The sequence below is a fragment of the Psammomys obesus genome, unplaced genomic scaffold, assembly GCF_907164565.1.
Source record: "Psammomys obesus unplaced genomic scaffold, mPsaObe1.curated_primary_1811, whole genome shotgun sequence".
NCBI lineage: Eukaryota > Metazoa > Chordata > Mammalia > Rodentia > Muridae > Psammomys > Psammomys obesus.
The window spans coordinates 57,739,240-57,761,080 of NW_026585504.1; the positions used below are offsets into that span (position 1 = coordinate 57,739,240).

Consider the following 21,841-nt stretch of genomic DNA (forward strand, 5'->3'; position numbering starts at 1 on the left):
CAACCTAAAGAAACAAGTGCAAGCCTACACCCTCTGAGGTAATCATGACTAAACCTGAATTGCCCCTCCTCTTTTGCAAGCAGGCACCTCTGTGCTGTGTTCCCAGGGTAGTCACAACAGTGACAAACTGGGTGTCTTAAATCCACAGAGGTCTGTTCTCACAGGGCTGGATGCAGGATGGAGATGAAGATGTCACCTGGGTCCCACCCTGTCTGAAGACTCCAGGGCAAGAGCTGCACTGTTCCTGCAGCTCTAGTGGCCACATGCATTCCCTGCCTTCTGGCAGCACAATGCCAGTCTGTGACTCAACTGCTGTATCTATCGTATTGTCTGGGTCCAGATTATACCAGGTGAGTCACTGGATGACAGCATGTAGGAGTCCAGGATGACTTCAACTCAACTGATACAAAGTCCCATTCCTAAATACGGTCACATACCCAAATCCTGGGGATTAGGACTCCGATGTATTTTTCTTGGGAACAAATTTCTGTCTGCAACACTCAGTATCATGGACACCAAACCAACTCTGTCGTAGAAACTTAATGATTTCTTCTTCGGGTGAGGGAAGGGTTGGGAAGGTGCCTTTATGGGTAAGAGCATGTACTGTGAAAGCAGGAGGTTCTGAGTTGGTATCCTCAGCACTCAAGTACCTTTGAAGCCTTTCAAGCCTTTGAAGTGAGGGGAGGAGAAGGGATATGCTGAGTTGTGTTGGCCAGCTGCTCTAGCCAGAAGAAATGGGAGCAAGCCTGTTTCAAGAAAGCAAATGAATCTGGGTGTGGTAGTACACACCTTTAATTCCTGCCCTTGGGGGAGTGGGCCTAGGCACAGTGGATCTCTGTAATTCAAAGCTAGTCTACACAGAGGGTTCCAGGACAGCCATAGCTACACAGTGAGATCCTATCTGAAACTTCTCTGTACTATTTTTTTTTCTGGAGACAGGGTTTCTCTGTATAGCCTTGGCTGTCCTGGATTCTCTTTGTAAACGAGGCTGGCCTTGAACTCACAGAGATTCACCTGCCTCTGCCTCCCAGAGTGCTGGGATTATGGAGGTGTGCCACTGTGCCCAGTTTCAAACTTATTTCCCAAAAACAGGGACTAGAGAGATGGCTCAGCAGTTGAGAACACTGACTGCTCTTCCAGAGGACCTAGGTTCAATTCCCAGCACCCACATGGCTGCTCACAACCGTCTGTAACTCAAAGATCTGACACCCTCACACAGACATACATGCAGGCAAAACACCAATGCACATAAAATAAAAAAGTAAATTATTTAAAAGCAGACAAACAGGAGTGGAGAGATGGTCTGTAACTCCAGTTCCAGGGAGCAGCACTCTCAGACATACATACATGCAAGCAAAACATGGACATTAAAAAAAAGTAATAAATAAAATTTAAAAAGACAAAAAAGGAAAGAAATTTTAAAAAATAAGTGGAAAGTGATAGAGGTTACTTGATGCTCTGTTTTTCTCTCTTTCTCTCTCTGTGTGTGTGTGTGTGTGTGTTTGTAACAAAAACGAAGACATAGGATACACCTAACATTTCAGAAATCTACATCCTATCTCATCCCAGTCATTGGTGAAGTGTTTGGGAGTCCCCTAATGGAACCTCAACTTCTGTCATCAATTATAATTCATGGGTTCCCATGACATGCCTCAGTTACAGTAACTAAATAGCACTCACAAACACGAAGCAGCTAAAAGCTGCCATCCTTGAGGCTGTGACTCATCACTGAGTAGATGCAGATCCACCTCAGACACTGAAAGAGGACAGGGGGCTCAGTCTAGGGGTCTTCAGGCTAGCTACTATGGCTTCCAGTCCTCACCCAAACTTCTCCAAGTGACAACATATAATGGCACACATCAAAGATTGCTAACCAGGACAACTTACCTGAACCTTGTCCAGGACTTCTGTAGGCCTTGGTCATGTAGCATGGCTGACCTAAGGCTCTAGTCTTAACAAAAGAAAGCATGAAGTTGTTACCTGCTTCTTCCTCTTACTAGCAGTCTGGTTAAAAACTAACCAAGCATTGATGTGTGAATTTATTTATAGATTTTCTCAGTTCTATCCCCATCTGTCTGTCCTTAGGCCAGAATCGTACTATTACAGAGTTACTATTGTAACTCTGTAACTTTGTAACTCTGTAACTCTGTAATAAGGGGTTTTGTCTTTTTTGTTTGCATGCCAAAGATGGAACTCTAAGCACATGCTCTGCCACTGAACTGGAGATCTTGATTTAGTTTTGAAATTAGCAACTGTGAATCTTTTAACTCACTTGTTCGTCAATATCTTCCTTCCTTCCTTCCTTCCTTCCTTCCTTCCTTCCTTCCTTCCTTCCTTCCTTCCTTCCTTCCTTCCTTTCTTTCTTTCCTTTGTTTGCTCAAGACAGGGTTTCTCTGTAGTCTTGCCTGTCCTGGAACTTACTTTGTACAGCATCCTGGCCTTGAACTCAGAGATCCATCTGCCTCTGCCTCTAGTGCTGGTACTAAAGGTTTGCGCCACCACTGCCCAGTCTCCTTACTTTTAAGATTGTTTGGATGCCTCGCATTTCCATATTAATTTTTGAAACTGTTTTCTAATTTCATCAAAGAAGCTGGCTTTGGTTTTGATGGGGATTGTTTTGACTTTGTAGACAAATTGAGAGTTATTAAATCCACCAAGTTACAAACCCATGAAATCTTTCCATTTAGTTTTGCGTTGACTTCTTTCAGCAGTGTATACCTCGTATACTTCTTTCCTCAAACATATTCTTATGTATTATTGCTTTGATCCTATTACAAGTGAAATGTAGGGGCAGAGGAATTAGCTCAAGGGGTAAAGTGCTTACTGTGCAAGCATGAGGAACCAGGTTTGAATTGAATCCCCCCCCCCCGTACCCACTGAAACACGTATCTGTAACTGGGAGAGGAAAGCGGAGACAGATATTGGGGATTCGCTGGCTAGTCAAGCCAAAGCTACAAGCTCCCAGTTCACTGAGAGGCCTTGTCTCAAAACATAAGATGAACACTGCGGAAGACATCTAATGTTGATTTCTGACTTCCATATATGTGCACACATCTCACCCACATACACATGTACACACACAACACACACAGTATAATAAATATAATAAATATTTGCAATCTTCCCAATTTCTGAGAAAAGGACATCACAAAGATACAAGGTAGTTTGGGGATATGGGTTTAAAGAGTAGGTTGTCAAACTAACTTATAGCCAGTCCTGAGACTATCAGAACAAAGCCTGAATGTTCTGGCGCTAGTTTTTTGTCTGTTATTAGCCAGGAGTGAAGGCTATAGAGCAGTTCTGAGCTGTTTTGGCTGGAACTGTCTCAGCAAAATCAGCACAGGAAACTGTCTTAGTTAGGGTTTCCATTGCTGTGATCAAACACCATGATGAAAAGCAACTCAAGGAGGAAAGGTGTCGTTTCAGCTTATACTTCTGGTTAACAGTCCATCACTGAATGAGGGCAGGGCAGGAACTCAAGCAGGCCAGGAGCCTAGAGGCAGAAACTGATTCAGAGGTCATGGAGGGGTGCTGCTTGCTGGCTTGTTCTCATGGCTTGCTTGGCCTGCTTTCTAGAGGACCCAGAACCACTAGCCCAGGAACCTCACCACCTAAAGTGAGCTGGGCGCTCCCACATCAATCATCAACCAAGAACACGCACCACAGGTTTGCCCAGAGGCCAATCTCATAGGGTTATTTTTTACAGCTGAGGTTCTCTTTTCCAAAATGACTCTAGCTGTGTGACATAAAACCAGCCAGCACAGAAACTAAATATCATGCACTTGTTCCCCCCCCCCCATATAACTTACTTTATTACAGATTTTGAGATTCTGTAAAGAAAAGTTCTTTGGTTTCTTTACCTGTAATTTCTGTCTAACTAGTAGGACAGACACTGGTGATCTCTGGGTTTCTTTGCCTATAATTTCCATCAAACTGGGTCTCTGTTTGGGATGCTATGTTTTTCATACACTGTAGGAAATGTGTAAAGCATTTGATGACCTCACTGCTATCAGACAAAGGTTCTGGTTGAGGATTTGGATATAGACTAACCTTAACATCATAGCTTATATTAGTAGTTTCCTGTTGGTTATATAGTAAAAATTCTGGCCAGACAGTGGTGTTGCATGCCTTTAATCCCAGCACTCAGGAGGCAGAGACAGGTGAGCTCTGTGAGCTCTGTGAGCTCTGTGAGCTCAAGGCCAGCCTGGTCTACAAATCAAGTGTAGGACAGTCAGGCCTGTTACACAGAGAAACTCCGTCTCAAAAAAACAAAACCAAACCAAACCAAGACGAAAATCTATAGTAAAAAATTTTGTTTAGGCAAGGGGCTCACGGGGCCCTGCCCCTCCTTGTCTGAAGAGGTATAGGCAGGGACCGAAGAAAGGAGAGACATTTTCTTCAGTGGTGTAGCCACTGGTGAGGTGCCCAGGCTTTTAAAAATGCTACTTCACCCACGTTCCTGTGAATAACCCTAATGAAATCTACTGGGCCCCAGACACGAGCACACGAACACACAGACATTAACACAGAGGTACTGGATGAGAAAGAGGATAGAAGCAGCAGGAGTAGGAGGGGAAGGGAGAGAGTGGAAGACAAATACGACCAAAGAACATTTCATATGTAAATGAGAGGTCATCATGAAACAGATTAGATTATATAATTAAACAGATTTAACTAAATATGATTAAAATATATTAACAAAAACTTGAAAATGTATTTTTACTTTTATCTTGGCTGGCACTAAAAGAATCTAATTTGCTTCCTGAGACTTGGAAAATATTTTTGTTTAAATTGAGATGCTATCGATGGACAAGGAGGAGGACATTCACTGTAAGATCTATGTGTTAGGTCAGAGACCTTCTACTTGCCTTGTCTCCCAGAAATCGGGCTGTGGTCCCTGCAACTCTCTTTCTCTTCCTGGGATAGAGAGTTAAGGAGCTGCACTTTGCTGTGGGTTCCTGGCCCTTCTTCTTTGAAGCTGCTTTTACAGTCTTAAACACTATCAGGCTCTGTGCATACTAAAGCAGACTAAATCACATGACTTGCCAATCCCCCTAAACTTACAGAAGTCAAATATTCCCTTTGGGGAATTTCCTATCAAGCCCCTCCCTTTCCTTGACTCCCTCTCCCCAGTCATGTTGTCCATGGTAGCAATCTTCATTCTTTATATAAGCTATCTCTCTTAATAAAGTCATGCTTAGGTTTTAAAGACAAGGATCCCCCCACCGGCGGGTCCATTATGCTGATTCTAGTATGAAGTTTGCTTTTTCATCATGCTTGCCTACTTCATGACCCATCATGGCCACTATGGCCACTAGGCTCTGTCTCTTAGTAAAGCTTATTCTGAAGGTTAATGGTGTCAGATTCCTTTCTGTCCAGTCTGCTCTCATAATTTGTTACAGCAGTAGCATCTCCCTTGGAATTTCCTAAGGTATTAAGTTCTGTTGGGTCAATGGTATCAAACCTACTACTGGTTTCAAGAGTTATCCACACTACCTGTTCTACTCAGAAATTACGTGTTGGAAGCAACTGAAGTCAGTTTAATGCACATGGTGTTTGAACCCAGGAAAAGAGGCAGGGAAAACATGGGAAGGTTAAATATTACACAGTTAATAGTAGAGAGAGTGCCTGACCTCGGGTAACTTAGAATAACAATGCTTTGTGGCAGAAGATAAAGACACAAGCATGAAGACAGCCCTGGGAAAGTGATGCAATCACATCACTCATGAAAAAAGGTAAATTTGGGGAATTGGGTAAAAATTCACAGTACCTACTAAAGGTAAAGATGCTCACCATGGAACTGGTCATCTAAGTCCAATCCTTCAGACACAGATAAAGGTGGAACGAGCCCAGCAGACAGAGTTGTCTTCTGACCCTCCCATATGGGCTGTGGCACAAGCATCTCCTCTTCATGCACATTTGAAGATCAGTTTAAGGTCTGTGAACAAACCAGTGAGAGGCGAGGCCCCATGATATCTCCACTATGGTTTACTTAAAAAAATAGAGAAAGCAACAAAACTAGCAAAGATGGCATAAACAGAGGTTGAGTATCCAAAGAGAAGAAAAATGATTTTTGGTATTGAAAATAAAGAAGAAAAGAATTCCATTCACAAGTAAAAAAAAAAAAAAATAGAAATAAGTAAGACTAAAGATGAGGAGCAACTCTGCAGAAGGCTGCCGCTTAGCACATGGGACTCTGGGTTCAACTCCTACTACAAACCAACCATCAATTAACACCAGGTAGAAAATATGTTAAATACAAATCTAGGAGTCACTTAAAAAGGTTGAGACAGTATCTCACTGTGTAGTCCTGGCTGCCTGGAACTCACTATGTAGACAAGGTTGGCCTTGAAATCACAACGATCTGTCTGCTTCAGCCTTCCAAGTACTGGAGTTACAGGCGGTTGTGAACTGTCTGCTGTGTTGGGAACAGAAATATGTCCTCTGCAAGACCAGTTTGTGCTGTTGGCTACTGAGCCATCTCTCCAGCCCTGAGCGTTGGGAGTTATTGTATCTTTAACATTAAGTGAACAAACATAGAGAGTAAACTGTATCCCATCCTGTGATGGTTGGTTTTGCTTGTCCACTCAACACAAGGTCATAATCACCCAGGAAGAGAGTCCCAGCAAAGGACTGTCTGGTGGCATGTCTGTAGAGTACTGTCTTGTCAACATTAATGGAAATAAGACCTGCCAACTGCAGGTGGCATCATGCCCTGAACTTGGGTCCTGGACTGAGCATAAGTCAGCTCACATCCATTCTCTATCTGTTCCTAACTGTGGATGACACCAAGTGCTTCAGTTTCCTGTCTTGATTTCCCCACAATGACAGACTGTTACCTGGAATTAGAACCTTTCTCCCTTCAAGTTGCTTTTGCTACTGTATTCCCAGCAACAGGAAACAAAATCAGGGGACACTCCATTTTCTTTGTTTGGTCCAGAATCAACCCAGGGCCTTGTGCATGTTAGGCAAGGCCGTGATTACTGAGCACCACCCCCAAGTTCTGTTGTTTTTATCAGAGCAGGAACAGTTTCATTTTCCTTGCTTTGTTCTATGTAAGTGACCCTGAAAACTATATACGTGTGTGGTGATCCGTATACCAAACACACTATTTTTAGAGGCTATTTATATAACTTCAACTGATGGTGTCAAAGTGGGAAGAATAAGGGATACTAGGAGTGTATTAGAATAAATAGTTGTGGCCCACATCTCTCTCTTCTTCCCTTCTCCTCTCTCTCTTTCTCAATAGGTTCTCACTGTGTAGTCCTGGATGGCCTGGAACTTGCTACATAGATCAGGCTGGCCTCAAACACACACACACACACTCACTCACTCACTCACTCAGTCACACACACAGATCTTCCTGTCTCTGCCTCTTAAGTGCTAGGATTCAAAGGTGTACTCTACCACACCCAACAAAATACCTTTCTTCAAATGAGACTTTGTCTAAATTTCATTTTTGTTGTCTACCTCATGTTATAATGAGGAACTTGAAGATTTTTTTCTTTTTGTATATCTTTCGGTACTGTGTTTATTAATTTTGTATGTATGCATGTGCAAGCATATGCAAGCACACACACATACAGACACTTGCGATCATCTCTGTACACACTTGGCGGTCAGAGGTGGTGTTGGGTCTTTCCTGCTAGCCTGGGGGTCTCAGGGACAGAACTCTCAGTATCAGCTTTGGCAGCAAGCACTTTCTCACTGAGCTATCTAGCTGGCCATTATTTTGTTGTTATTGTCATTCAACTTTTTTATATATATATTTATTATTTATACACTATACTGACAGTACTTGTGTCTGCAGGCCAGAGGAGGGCACCAGATTTCATTATAGATGGTTATGAGTCACCATGTGGTTGCTGGGAATTGAACTCAGTACCTTCGGAAGAACAGCTACTGTTTTTAACTTTTGAGCCATCTCTCCAGCTGGTTGTTCAACTTTTTACATTTAATATTACTGTGTGTGTCCACGCACATTTGTGTACATGCATCCGTGTGAATGCACACCAGTGTGCAAGTAAGGTCAGAGGACAGCTTTATGGAGTCACTTCTCTCCATCTCTTTGTAGGAGCTCAAACTTTGGACTGCACATACTTTTACCCTCTCAGCCATCTTACCAGCCCCATTTCATTTGTTTGTTTATTTAAGGACATTGCCTTTTTGCTTCCTCAGTATCTCAGTCTGGCTTTTACTGCTGTGAAGAGACATCATGACCACAGCAACTCTTTTAAAGGAAAACATTTCACTGGGGCTGGCTTACAGCTCAGAGGTTTAGTCAGTTATTGTCACGGCGGGGAGCATGGCTGCATGCTGGTAGGCATGGTGTTAGAGAGCTCTGAAGGTAGACTGTGTACCACACTGGGTGTAGCCTGAGCATAGGAGACCTCAAAGCCCGCCCCCACAGTGACATACTTCCTCCAACAATGCCACACCTCCTAATAATTGCCACCCCCTATGGGCCAAGCATTCTGGGGGGCCGCACGTATTCAAACCACCACACTCAGCTTTCTTTGAGAGCCCCCTTTGTGTTGCTTGTATAGCTTGCTCACACATCTGTACCACTGTAGTACTTGCATAGTCTAGAAAAAATTTTTCCCTCTCCCCCCTACTAAACATCTCCTCTAGATGTTAAAAAAATGTCTTTTGAGTTGTGCACAGGTTAAATTTTGGTAAAGGAGAAGCTAATAGATAATGCACAGATGACAGCACCTGTCCCCTTATTTGCTTTTGAATGCCTCAAATGATTCTCTGCATTTGCAAGGTCAGGTGTGATTTGTATGTTGCTTGTTCTCCTGAGGTCTGAGTTCTGGTAGCCTGGTCACCAGTGTGTTGCTGAGGTGGTGGAACTTTCAAGAGGCAGGGCCTCCTGGGAGGTAGTTAGGAGGGAATGCTGCCCTAGGAATGAATTCATGTACTTCTTGTGGGACCCTGGTTAGTTCTCTTGAAAGTGAATTGTTAAAATAGAGTACACCTGAGAATTGCTTTCTGGCATCATTTTTCAACCCATGATCCCGTCCTCTCACTTGGGTGAGTTCCCACCATGATGCCATGTGATGAAGCCAAGGGAGCACCCACCAGAGGCTGAATGGATGGGGCTACTTGGTTTTGGATTTTCACCTTTCAGAACTGTGAACTAAGTGAGTTTGTTCTTCTTTGTGGTGGTTTGAATAAGAATGTCTCCACAGGCTCATTTGTTTGAATGCGTAGGGAGTGGCGTTAGGGGATGTGGTCTTGTTGGAGGAAGTGGCTCACTGAGAGGTGGGCTTTGGTGTTACAGAAGCCCTAGCCAGGCCAGTGTCTCTCTATTCCTGCTGCCTGCAGATCTGGGTGGAGAACTCTCAGCTCCTCCAGCACCATGTCTGCCTGTGTGCTGCCGTGCTTCCCAGCATGATGACAATGACCTAAACCTCTGCACTGTAAGCCAACCCAGTTAAACATTTTCCTTTGTAAGAGTTACTGTGGTCATAGTGTCTCTTCCCAACAAAAGAACATTGACAATTCACTCTCTCTTTTTCTCCCTCCTTCTCCTTCTTTCTCACTCTCCCTCTCTTTCTCCTCCTGCTTTTGAGACAGGGTTTCATGTCTCAAACTCAGTATGTAGCTGAAGATTACTTTAAATTCCGGATTATGCATCTACTCCCAGAGTGCTGATATTGCAGGCCAGTACCACTATCGCCAATTGATGCTGTATTCTGATCAAACCCAGGGCTCCAGCTGAGCTGTATTTTCAGCCCAGTCCCTGCCCCTTTAAAAAGTACATACCTACCCTCAGGGGTTTTATTATAGTAATAGAACATTGACTAATTGGCTGATCTTTTGCATAGGTGTTTATTTGCAAACTGTCGTGGACCAGTGTTGCTTGGGAGTCTTTACTGATAGCAATTCAAAAGGGAATTCACAAATTTACATTCTGGTGCTGTCTTTAGTTCTTCCTAGATAGAAAGGATGGCCTTTAAAAAAACATCTGGAAAGCTGTTTCACATGCTAGGTAACAAGTAATTTTAAAGGGTTTTTGGGGGGACTAGGGATATAGCCTTGTGACAGAGTGCTTGTCTAGATTCATAAAGCTTGGGATTCCGTCTTTGGGGACACAACACCTGTAGAATCAACTAAATTTGTCACACTTTTTACAACAAAACTCTCTCTCTCTTTAGCTTTTGTTTTTGTTTTTTTGAGACAGAGTTTCTCTATGTAGCCTTGGCTGTCCTGGATTGGCTTTGTAGACCAGGCTGGCCTCAAACTCAGAGATCCACCTGCTTCTGCCTCCCTGAGTGCTGGGATAACAAGAGTAGCCACTGCACCTGGCTTACAACAGGACTCTTTTCAAAATGACTTTGTTATCAAGATGGGGCTTTTGTAATACCAGTTTCACTAGTTGTGACAGAAGAAAAAGTACAGCTATCATCTCCATTAAAGATTAAGTGGCCCTGGTGTGGTGCTTAGGCCAAACGAGGGTCACTCCACGCACTGACATCGATGGGGGCACTTTCAACTAGCTAGCACTCAGGTAACTACTATTCAAGTGTCTAATAAATCAGCTGGCTGACGAAACAGCAACTTTACTGTCTTCTTCAGTAGACTTACTTGCTAGGTAAGTCAAGTAATGAGAGCCATGGCTCTTCAGGGTGTGGTTATGGACAGGATTTAGCAAGCTGGTTTGCAGTCTCCTGTTTCATCATGGGCAATAACAAGCCCCACCTTTGCCAGCATTTCTACAGGCTCATAACTTCTCTGGCAAAGAGACTTTCTGTCTTGAAAGTAAAAAAAAAACCTAGGCCACTACTTAGATGTCAGCAGTTTATCTGTGCTGCTTTTCCTGAATTTTAACTTCTGTGGGCACAAAATAGTTTTCACTGAGCCTCTAATCTAGATTATTAAGAAGGGTTATGGTAAGGCTAGATAATTAGATGTTAGTACCTATTACTGAGGTATTTAGGCTAACCTAGTCTTGAAGAAATTGCCTCACTGAATCATATGGAAAAAACTAACTCTTCCTACTTAATTACCACCTGTTAGGGTATGGTACAAAAAAGATACCATTAACTTCTTCATGGCCACCTCTAAAACTATGTTTGTTGAATAAAGTTGAGAATATGGATATAAATTATTATTTTTTTTAAAATTAAACATTCATCCATTTAGTGTGTATGCTTGTGCTATGGCCAGGGAGCAGACGCCAGAAGATAACTGGCAGGGCCCACTTCTTTCCTTCCATCATGTGGGGCTGGGGATTGAGCTCAGGTCATCAGATGTGGAAAGCACCTTTTCCTCTAGCTCCATAGATGTAAAACAATTTTTAAAAAAAAGAGGAAATTGCCAGATGTGTGGTGCATGCCTTTGATCCCCACACTCGGAAGGCAGAGGCAGGCAAACTTCTGAGTATGGAGCCAGCCTCATCTACAGAGTGAGTTCCAAAACAACCAGGGATATATAGAGAAACCCCATCTTGAAAAACAAAACAAAGCAAAGCAAAACAAACCAAACCAAACCAAACAAACAAACAAACAAACAAGGGGAAGGGGGAAATTGAAGTCCTTAGCTATTGCTTGTGAGAATATAAGATGGATTTTTTAGTTTTTTAGTCTAGAAGACAGTCAAATCATCCATGCAAAGGCAAGAATATTAGGTGCTCGGTGATCTAGAAAAAAGCAGAAAACACCGGGCTGGAGATATGGCTCTGCTGTTAAGAGCCCTGGCTATTCTTTTAGAGGATGCAGGTTTTGATTCCCAACACCCGCGTGGTGGCTCATGACCGTCTGTCTGTCGCTCCAGTTTCAGGGAAGTTGACCCCTCTTCTGGCCTCCAGGCACTGTCCTGGGACTACAGGCACACAGCACCACCGCATGTGGCTCAGGTTCTTTCAGTTCTTAATGGAAGTTCATCTTCTCAGTGGGGGCCCCATGGTATATTTAAACACAACTTCTTTCCCGTCTCTCGGCACTCCTATTTCTGCCTCTCGGCTTCACTTCCACCACCAATACGAATCCTTCCTGTCCTATCATATGTTTAACTCAATACCTTAATATTTCCTTGGTGGCATCAGGGAGTTTACCCTTAGTGCCTGTTTAACACAGTTTGTACATGTAAGTTTTGAGTGTGCAAGTACTATTTATAACGCACTTATATTCTCTGCCTCCTGATTTAACATTAGCTTCACCAGGCTTAGGCCAGGACTTCCAAGGAAGATGAGGCAGGGTGAACAGACAGTGTCTGTTCCACAACCGTCTCTCAAAGGAGGAAAAAGCAGGGAGGGAATTCTGAGGCTCTTGATTTTCCCCCTGGTTAAGTGGTCTCAAAGTATTCTGAGAGTACAAATGAAAGATGAAGTGCTGAGAAGTTATTTTCTCTATGATGTAAAAACATATTTTTACCTAACAAAAATTTAAAAATCTATTTCTACCTAACACCTTGTATTTGTTAAAGGAAAGATCTGTAATCAAGTCTAGGTTTGTTCTCGGCATTTGGCAGGTGCAGTTTTGCTGTACTGAGCCTTTATGCACACCAGTAACCAGACAGTGTAGGTGCTGGAGAGGTGGCAGGGCAGTTAAGACCACCTATTGCTCTAGCATAGGACCTGTGTTTGTTCTAGCACCCACATCCAGCAACCACAACCATCTGTAACTTCAGCTCTAAGGGATCCAACAATTTATTCTGACTTCAACAGGCACCCAAATACACAGAATAGACATACAAACACATTAAACAAAACAAACAATCCCCCCAAAAAAACCAAAAGGAGCTGGGGTCTGTGGCACATACCTCTTATCTCAGCACTTGGGAAGGCAGAGGCAGGTGGATCTCTCTGAGTTCGAGGCCAGTATGGTCTATAAAGCGAGTCCAGGACAGCCAAGGCTACACAGAGAAACCCTGTCTTGAAAAACCAACAAAACAAAAAACCAAAAACAATCAGGTCGTGGTGGTGCATGCCTTTAATTTCAGCATTCTGGAGCCAGAGGAAGGTGGATTTCTGAATTTCAGGTTAGCCTGGTCTATAGAGGGAGTTCCTGGACAGGCAAAGATACACAGTGAAACCCTTCACTATGTAACTATCACCAGTTAAGTGACAATATGAATCCAGTGTGGATCTCTTCATTTGGTTTCCAATTGTTCAACTGACCTTAAGAACATTCATTTATTTAATATGTGTTCAGTTTATGGGCCATAGTGCCAGTGTGGAAGTGAGAGGTGAGAGGACTTAATTCCAAAGAGCCAGCCAGTCCCAGTCAGAGTCAAATAGGTCCCAACACCCATGCAGCCTCCATGGGCACCAGCCAATCCCATTTGAGGTCATGGAGCCACAGTAGGAATTTCCCCTTTCTGGCTTTAAAAGGGTCCTTCAAGCTTCCCTCTGGGTCACTGTCATTTTGTAAAGGTGGTGACCCCCTCTCCCCCACACATACTGGAATTCTCTGCAGAATAAATGCTCTTTGCTTTTTGTTTTTGCATACCATCTGAGCCTGGGGTCTTTCTTCAGCAGTTCACAGACCCTAACAGGAAAACTTGCAGGAGTGGGCTCTCCCCTTCTCTCATGGAGGAGACAGCACTCAGGCAATTAGCCTTGTCAGCATGCGCCTTTACCCAGTCATCTCCGGGATCCTAAAGACCGAACAACATCCATGTTCACAACACTGTGAATAGGAAATGAAGGCAGTCGCCCGGGAGGTAGACACGTGCACTGGCTTTTTAATCGGCTTTGGAGAGGGCGCTCTGAACACATGCTGCAATGTATAAAGCAGATGGTTATCAGAGCCAGAGGTAAAGAGGGAACTTTGGGAGCGCTCACCGCTTGTTTTGCATGACAAAAATAAAGTTGGAGGCTGGCTACATAACAATGTAACTGCACTGAACTACACAATAAAAACCAGCTACAATGTTTAATTTTGTTAATAAAAGCAGATTTAAAACATTCCTTCCCATTGTACTTATCAAACTTTACTTGGGCTTTCTCTTTTCCTGTAGACTACTCTTCACACTTTGTTCTCTCAGCACATCACCCACTTCTGTTTGATCCTTTACCGGGCAGTGTTTCTAGAACGCTCATGATGGCCCACCCACTGTCAATAAACTTGCTTCCATTTTCATCGTAGGGATGTTACTTTTTTTCTATATCCATCCTGCAGGTGAATTCTACTCTTTCAAACCTTTTCTGCACCACACAGAGAGGGCGGCACTCGGCTTCATTGTTTTAGCTTTTCCAACCTTAACTCCCTAGTCCTGAGGACCAGACCGCATTATCACACACCTTCCAATACAAACACATCGTTTCCCGTAAACACAAAAACCTCGTTTCCTTCCTATGGAGGAAGCCAATCGACACTTTAAAAAGCTTTCAAATAAAACAAACTGTTGGGGAGCACTCAAGAGTAGGACGGCAAAACTGGGCGTCCTTAAGTTCCTTGAAAGCAGTAATTTGCATAGCTCAAACACCTCACAGATATTCTGAAGGCCACACGGGAGGGCGAGGCAGCATTGTTGTGAAAAAAACGTAGGAAAGAAACAAACACGAGTTCGCCCTAGCCCCCTCAGCCGCCAGCTAGTGTCTCGGTTTGCTAAAGCGCGAAGATGAGTTTAAAAGGGGTGCTTCCGGTAGTAGTGCTTGTACGCATGCTCAGAAAGGCGAGCAGAGCCGCACTGCCGGCTACGGAAAGTCGCGGGGGTCAATTTCTTTCATGGAAATCGCCCCACTAAATAGCGGGCACCCGTAACCCCGAAGAGAAAGGCCGTTTGATTCAAGTTATCAAACACCCCGACAACCAAAGGAAGTTCCGGCTGGAAGATTTGTCCACACTCCTAACTCTCTCTAGCTCTTTTATCACACAGCCCTCCTTCTAGTTTTGCTTCCACTCTCCAAAGGCCCTAAACACCCCTTAAATACTCCTCGGTCACCCTTTTCATTAAAGCACCTTGACGTTACGGGTGGCCATTAGGGTCAACCAACACTACTAGTTGGGCAAAGGCGCCCGGGGCAGCCGGCTCCTGCGGGATCCTGCGCCTGGCGTTACCATAGAGAGGAAGCCGCCTCTCTGGGATGAGTGTGCAGTCTCTATGGTTCAGGCGGGCCGGTGGCGGTAAGGGGAAACACAGAGAGGCCGCACTGCGCAGGCGCACTCGGCTTCTCACTTTTTTTTTTTTTTTTTTTTTTTTTAATCCCCGCACCAAGCGCTTAACCTCATTGGGGTGGAGGAGAAGGCGGTGGCTGTCCGGTCCGCAGCCGCAACAGTAGTGAATAATAGAGCTGTAAGTATCGGGTTTAACAAGAAGAGTGTTGAGACTGGAGTCTACCCGAGGGCCCTGCTCCTTTTCCGGGAGGCGGCGGGCGCAGGGTCCGGGTGGGAACGGTGTCCGGTGCTGTCAGCCGCTCTGGGGTGCACTTTTGGGGGAGGGGGCGGCCCTGGGATGGGATCTGGGTGAGGACCCAAGACGCGCGACTGCCCGATCCAGTCCTGATCGCAGCCTGCTTTGCAGAGGGGAGGTGGGGCGGCTGTGGGGTCAAGCCTGGCTTTGTGTGCCTGTCTCTTTCAGACCCCACCCCGGGGCCCCTTCCTGACCCGGAGTCTCCCCAGCCTGGCTATGGAGACGCCAAAGCGTTCTGGGGATCTCTTTGAAAGGAATCGAGATGCACAGAGCGGGAAGGGGCTCCAGGAGAGGAAACCTCACTACAACTAGTCCTCGGCAAGTGATGGGTGTGGAGAAAGATTCAGAGAGAAGAAGGGGTTGTGGAGGCAGGCCGGGCGGCCGGGGCTCCCAGCTTGGGCCAGACAAAAGCGGAGCCGCCGGGGCCCAGCGGGATGCAGAGGGTCTCCTTGGTCCCAGGAGGGCCCCACTGCGAGGGTCTTTGCAAAGCTGGGAAAAGCGGACAAGTGCTGAGTTAAGCCTTTGCAGCCTCCTCAACTTGCCTTTGTTGTTCTTTGGTATTGGCAGAGCCGCTCTGACGAAGATAAGTGTATGATCTTGCACGTTAGTCTGGTTGGATACAATGGAGCGGATTGAATCTTGCTTTCCATTTTATGAGCTGCTTGGATGAGTGTGAGGTTTCCCAAAGTCAAACTCAGTACATAAATATATGGGTTTTTAAAAAGAACTGTATATTTCTTAAATTTAAAGAATAATTAGTTGGAGCCTTGAAGCATGTTGTGTCGCATCCGGATTTCTGTTAGGCGATTCGTTCATGAAAACACTGACCTAATGGTGGAAGCTGTGAGTTCCTTAAACCTGATACTTGAATTTGTGATGTGGCAATGAGCGCTTTCTTTGGATGCTCTAGTCCTTTGGGAGGCAGTGATGCCGATGCGGGAGAGTCAGGAGCGATGCAGTTGCTATCTACCCCGTACCTTGCACCGGATTCAGGTGCCACAGGCTAGTACCAATTCTGCCCTTAGGAATTATTGTTCTTATTGTTATTCATGATATTTATGGAACTCATGGTATGAGGGATCATAAACAGAGGGATATGGTTTCTCATTCATGGAGTAGGAGGGAGAATAGCGACATTGATGCAGAGACATAGAGATAGGGAAAATAACACAGCGCACCAGAGAACTGAATATTTATCTTCTTTTTTTTGCCAAGAAAAATTTAAATTTTAATGAGCTATTTGTTCATTCATCTTTGTAAAGTTGGCTAATTGCACCCTTGTAGCAGTAACTCAAAATTTCAGTTTTTTTTAAGTCATTGTTTATTGTCAACTTGATACAATCAACTTTCTACCTGAGAAGGAGCCATGACCAAGGAATTTCCCAGATGAGACTGGCCTGTGGCCATGCCAGTAAGAGGTTGTCTTGATTGGTGGTTGAGGTGGGAGTGAGTGCCCAGGCCGCCGGGGGCGTCACTCTTCCTAGGCAGGTCTGGGCTGTATAAGAAAGTTAGCTGGGGCCGTCTGTTTTCCGTTTTCTGCTTGTTGATCTGGAGCCCTGAAACTCTCTGTCTTGCTTTGCACTGTGTGCCAATTTATGCTAATGAAAATGTGTTTGCAGACTTCTGAATTCTGGCTCCTCCTCAAAGTTAGAGGAACCCCTTACCTGGCAAGTTGCTACCCCAGGTTTATGAGTTGTAGCTAGGGACAGGACAGCCTGCTCTGTGAGCAGGTCCCTGCGTGACTTCTTTGAATTTATTTACTTTCTCACCTCTTACGGATTCAGGACACATTTTCTTCTGTGGACTGCTATCACTGGTAGTTTGAAGAAAGTGTAGGTCTCCCCCAATACCCTCCCCCCGACAAAGGAGAGAAGGATAGAAGTTCATGTGGTGGAAACAGTGAATGAAGGAGATCCAACAGCATCTCAAGTACAGACTTTAGGAATCTAACTGTGATGTTATTAGTTGGGAACACTTCCTCCTTTGTTGAACATTTTCTTTTTCTTCCTTCCTTCCTTCCTTCCTTTCTTTCTTTCTTTTTTCTTTTTTTTTTTTCTTTTTTGCCTAAGTGGATGAACGAGGTTGTAAATTTGGATAATTAAAGCAGCCTTGATACCAACTGCCTCAGAACGGCACCACCCCTTAAAAGTTGGGTGAAAGCCTATGGATACAGCTTTTACTTTCACAATGTTTTAAAATGAGTTTGCTCTTCTGTAATGTTTATTAACTTTTTCGAGGCATGATTTAAAAAAAAAGCTTCTTCAAACTTTTAAAAACTGCAGTGAAGGCAGTTTTTTTAAAATAAAGTTTTGAATATTAAAAAAAGAAAAGAAAGCTGGGTGGTGGTGGCACACATCTTTAATCCCAGCACTAGTAAGGCAGAGGCAGGCAGATCTCTGTGAGTTCTAGGACAGCCTGGTCTACACAGGAAGTTCCTGGACAGCCTGGGCCAGGTAGAGAAACCCTGTCTGAAAAAAACAAAAAACCGAAACAAAACAAACAACAACAACAACAAAAAAAAAAAAAAACAAAAAAAGAAAGACGAAAGAAAGAAAGGAAGAAAGAAAAAAAAAGAAAGAAAAGAAGAAGAAAGCTAGTTGAGCGAGTCAGAGACAAGCCAGTAAGCAGTGGTTGTCGTGGGTTCTGCTGAAGTTCCTGCTTCCATTCCTGTCTTGACTTGAGTAAGGATTGGGACCTGGAAGTGTAGGCCAGACAGACCCTTTCCTCTCCTATGTTGCTTTTGGTCATGGTGTCTGTCACAACAAAAGGCAGACTAGAGCAGTAACCTGCTTACGACTGTTAAGTTTTAATCAGTGGTTTTCCTATTTACAACGCTAGGAATTGATTGAGGGTTTATGTGTGCTAGACAGGTCAGTGAGCTATAGCCCAGGCTTTAACTTTTTAGGTTTGTTTTACATTTATTTGCTTATTTTTATCTGCATCTGTATGTGTGGGTGTGCAGGTACCATACACAACAGGCATTTAATTTGGTGGGCAGTCCAGAGACAAGTTGTAGGAATAGGTTTTCTCTTTTGCTGTGTGGGTCTCGGACCCTGAGACTTGGCAGCAGCTGCCTTTGCCTTTATTCAGGGAGCCTTCTCAGTGCCCTCCAACATTTCTTTTTGTATCGATAGCAAGCAAAAGCTACAGCTGAGTGTGCTTGCCTCAGTAATAACTATGATAGCCTCTGAAGTATAGCAGGGACAATGGGAATTTGCTTTTTATAGAGCAAGATGCAGATCCTTAAAATATTTTACGTGGATGGTGAGGGATGGTTGGTCAGAAGGACATTAGGGTTATCATTTGATTGTCTTTCATTTTGTTTGGTTTTGGATTTTGATTTTTCCTCCCATCTTCTGTTAATTTTATTTTCTTGAGCAGCTCACTGTCTTGGTTTAGAAGTTTGAGCAGATAATTTAGGTCTTCAATTGTCCATTATTCTTATTAATCTATCTTAAATCAGTTTCTATTACATTTATTTATTAACTTATTTACTTATTTATTAGTGTGTGTCTGTGTGCCAGGTACATGATATGTAGAGATCAGAGGACAACTTTCGAGGGTCTGTCCTGTTCTTCCACTGTGTATGTTCTAGGGAGTAATTTACGTCATCGGGTTTGGCGGCAAGTGTCCTTACCTGCTGAGCCATTTTGAGGGTCTTTTTTTTTTTAAAGATTTTATTTTTATTTATAATGTATACAATGTTCTGTCTGCATGTGTGCTTGCACACCAGAAGAGGGCACCAGATCTCATTACAGATGGTTGTGAGCCACCATGTGGTTGCTGGGAATTGAACTCAAGACCTCTGGAAGAGCACTCAGTGCTCTCAACCTCTAAGCCATCTCTCTAGTCCATTTTGAAGGTCTTAAAAATCAGCTTTTAAATAAGCAATGTCTTTAATTTTGCAGTGCTATTGTAAGTATAACCATCTAAGGGTAGTGTCCGTTCCAGAGTTGAGTTTCAATAGCTGTGAGTTGTGGTAAATGCCAGTCTGATTCCCAAACTAAATGGTAGTAAACAGTGATAGATAGAAGTAACTGTGTTTAAAATCAGAACCAGTGAGAAGTTTTCTTGAAGATAAGAGAAAGGTCTCATTTTAATTAAAACAAAAATTACACAGGGAAGATATCACAGATGCCACAGCTCTTGATTTACAAAAAGAAATTGTCAAGAATGAAGCATGCTTTCTTTACTTAGGGCCTAGCAGAGTATCACCCACAAGGCATGGATGCATATGAACGTGTGTGTGTGTGTGTGTGTCTGTGACTAAGTGCTCTGTAAAGCACTAAGGTTTACTGATAGTTTCTAACTGGCTCCTCCCATCTCAGGGCTTTACTGATTTCTTTGCTGTCACACATGATGATATTCCTCCAGATTTGTTTGGTGTCACTTCCTCCCCCTCCACTCCTCATGGAGCCTAACGGTGCTGAGGTGGTGGTATGACCACTGTACCAGCTGCCTGACTTCTGCTGCTGTCCTGCCTGGAAGTCTCTTCACTCCTTGCTGGTTCTGGTGTTATTCCTCAGCTTCCCTCTTACACTGCTTCGCTCCGGGACATTTACCCTTCTTTAGATCCTTGGATATAGGGAGTTTAAGAACAGTTTGTGATGACCCACGTCACTTGTATACTGACTGTTGATTGTGTGAAAGAATAAGGAAATGTATCATGGAGCCAGATGCTTAAGGCCTTGGCTGTGCTGCCAGAGGACCTGGGTTTGGTTCCTTGCACCCATATGGTGGCTTACAGCTGTGTGTCCAGTTTCAGGGAATCTGGCTGCCTCTTCTGGCCTCCATGGGCACCAGGTACTCATGTAGTGCCTAGACATACATGTAGGCAAAGACACTCATACACATAAAATAAATACCCCCTCCCCTCTGCATCTTGATAATAGGATCGGAGCTAAGGAAGAGCTCTTAGAGGGCCCATAGGCCACTTTTTATTTTATTTTACTTTATTTTTTAATAGACCAGGTTAACCACAAACTCACAGAGATCCACCTGCCTCTGCCTCCTCAAGGGCTGGGATTACAGGCTTGTTCTATTGTGCCTAGCTCCAAGGACCACTAACCTAACCTGACACCTGCAGTGTTCAGCTTTCTAGCCTCAAGCTGCAGGTGAACTTCTTTGTTCCAGGACAGGCTTTGCTCACAACAAATGTTTTTACATCTAATGTAGCCTCTGTTTTCACTTGTTGAGATTAGTTATCTCCACAAAGCAGTATGATGTAAGTCTGTTTCTTTTTCCACAAACAGTTCTCTTCATATTCCCATGGACCATCAGCAGGCTTTCTTTATATTTAGTTTAATTTTTTTGCCTAAGTAAAGGTACAGTTATAAAGACATACTTGGCCTCAGCATGCCAGGGGCTCATAGTCTGGGAGGGGACCATAACCTGAGTTGGTGCTATATGTATTAGGAGTATACCACTTGTGTCCTTCTGGTTTATCTCTAGGTGTTTAGCATCGGACCCATAGCCTCATGCTCTCTGCACATGTGCTCCGCCACTGAACTATATCCCAACATTCTTCCTGGTTTAATAGGTGCTCACTATGCTTTTATGTATAAATATTTAATTTATATATAAATTTAATTTATTTAAATTAAATACATGTATATCTGATTTCTTGTATTTAATTTGTTATGTTTATATACTATGTTTATATATATTTCATTTATTTCTAGACAGTTTCATACATGTTCATCATGCTTTTTGAGACAAGGTTTCTCTGTGTTTAGCCCTGACTATCCTGGAACTTGCTTTGTAGACCAGGCTGGCCCTGAACTCAGAGACTTGCCTCTGCCTCCCAAGTGCTGGGATTAAAGGCGTGTGCTACAATACCCAGACCGGTCACCATGCTTTTTAAAGGAATTAAAAAAAAATTTGTCTGTACATGTTTGTGTGTGCACACGTGTGTGCGGGTACGCTAGGAGGCCAAAGGTGTCTTTTTCAGTAGCTCTTCACCTTATGTTGTGAGACAGTCTCGGCTGACCCTGGAGCTTGCTGATTTAGATAGACTGGTTGGCCAGCATGCCCAGGAATTTTCCTGTCTCTGCCTCTCCACGATTAGATTATACTTTGTGTGGTGCCTGCTGCCTCCTCTTCCTCCTCCTGCTGCTGCTGCTGTTCTTCCTCTTCTGTGGGCTCTTAGAGGATGTGATTCGGGTTCTCATGTTTGTGTGGCAAGCACTTTACTGACAGAACCATCTGCCCAGCCCTCTCTGTTTTTGTTTGTTTTGTTTTTTCAAGACAGTGTTTCTCTGTCTATCCTTGGCTAGCCTGGAATTTGCAAGCCAGGCTGGCTTTGAACTCACAGAGATCTGCCTGCTTCTGCCTCCCAAAGTGCTGGGATTACAGGCACCTGTTACTCTCTCTTGTTTTTTTTTTTTTTTTTTTAAAGTGTTCTTTCATGTCTTCCTTCCTTCCTTCCTTCCTTCCTTCCTTCCTTCCTTCCTTCCTTCCTTCCTTCCTTCCTTCCTTCCTT

General features: G+C 43.8%; 1 protein-coding gene across 1 annotated transcript in view; it reads left to right on the forward strand.

The window, feature by feature from the left end:
- Positions 1-15,153: 15,153 nt before the first annotated feature.
- Clasp1 (cytoplasmic linker associated protein 1) overlaps positions 15,154-21,841 on the forward strand; it is a 220,637-nt gene continuing 213,949 nt past the window's right edge. The window contains exon 1 of the mRNA XM_055601545.1: positions 15,154-15,243. The gene's annotated coding sequence lies outside the window, so the exon portion shown is untranslated. The remainder of the gene's footprint in view (positions 15,244-21,841) is intronic.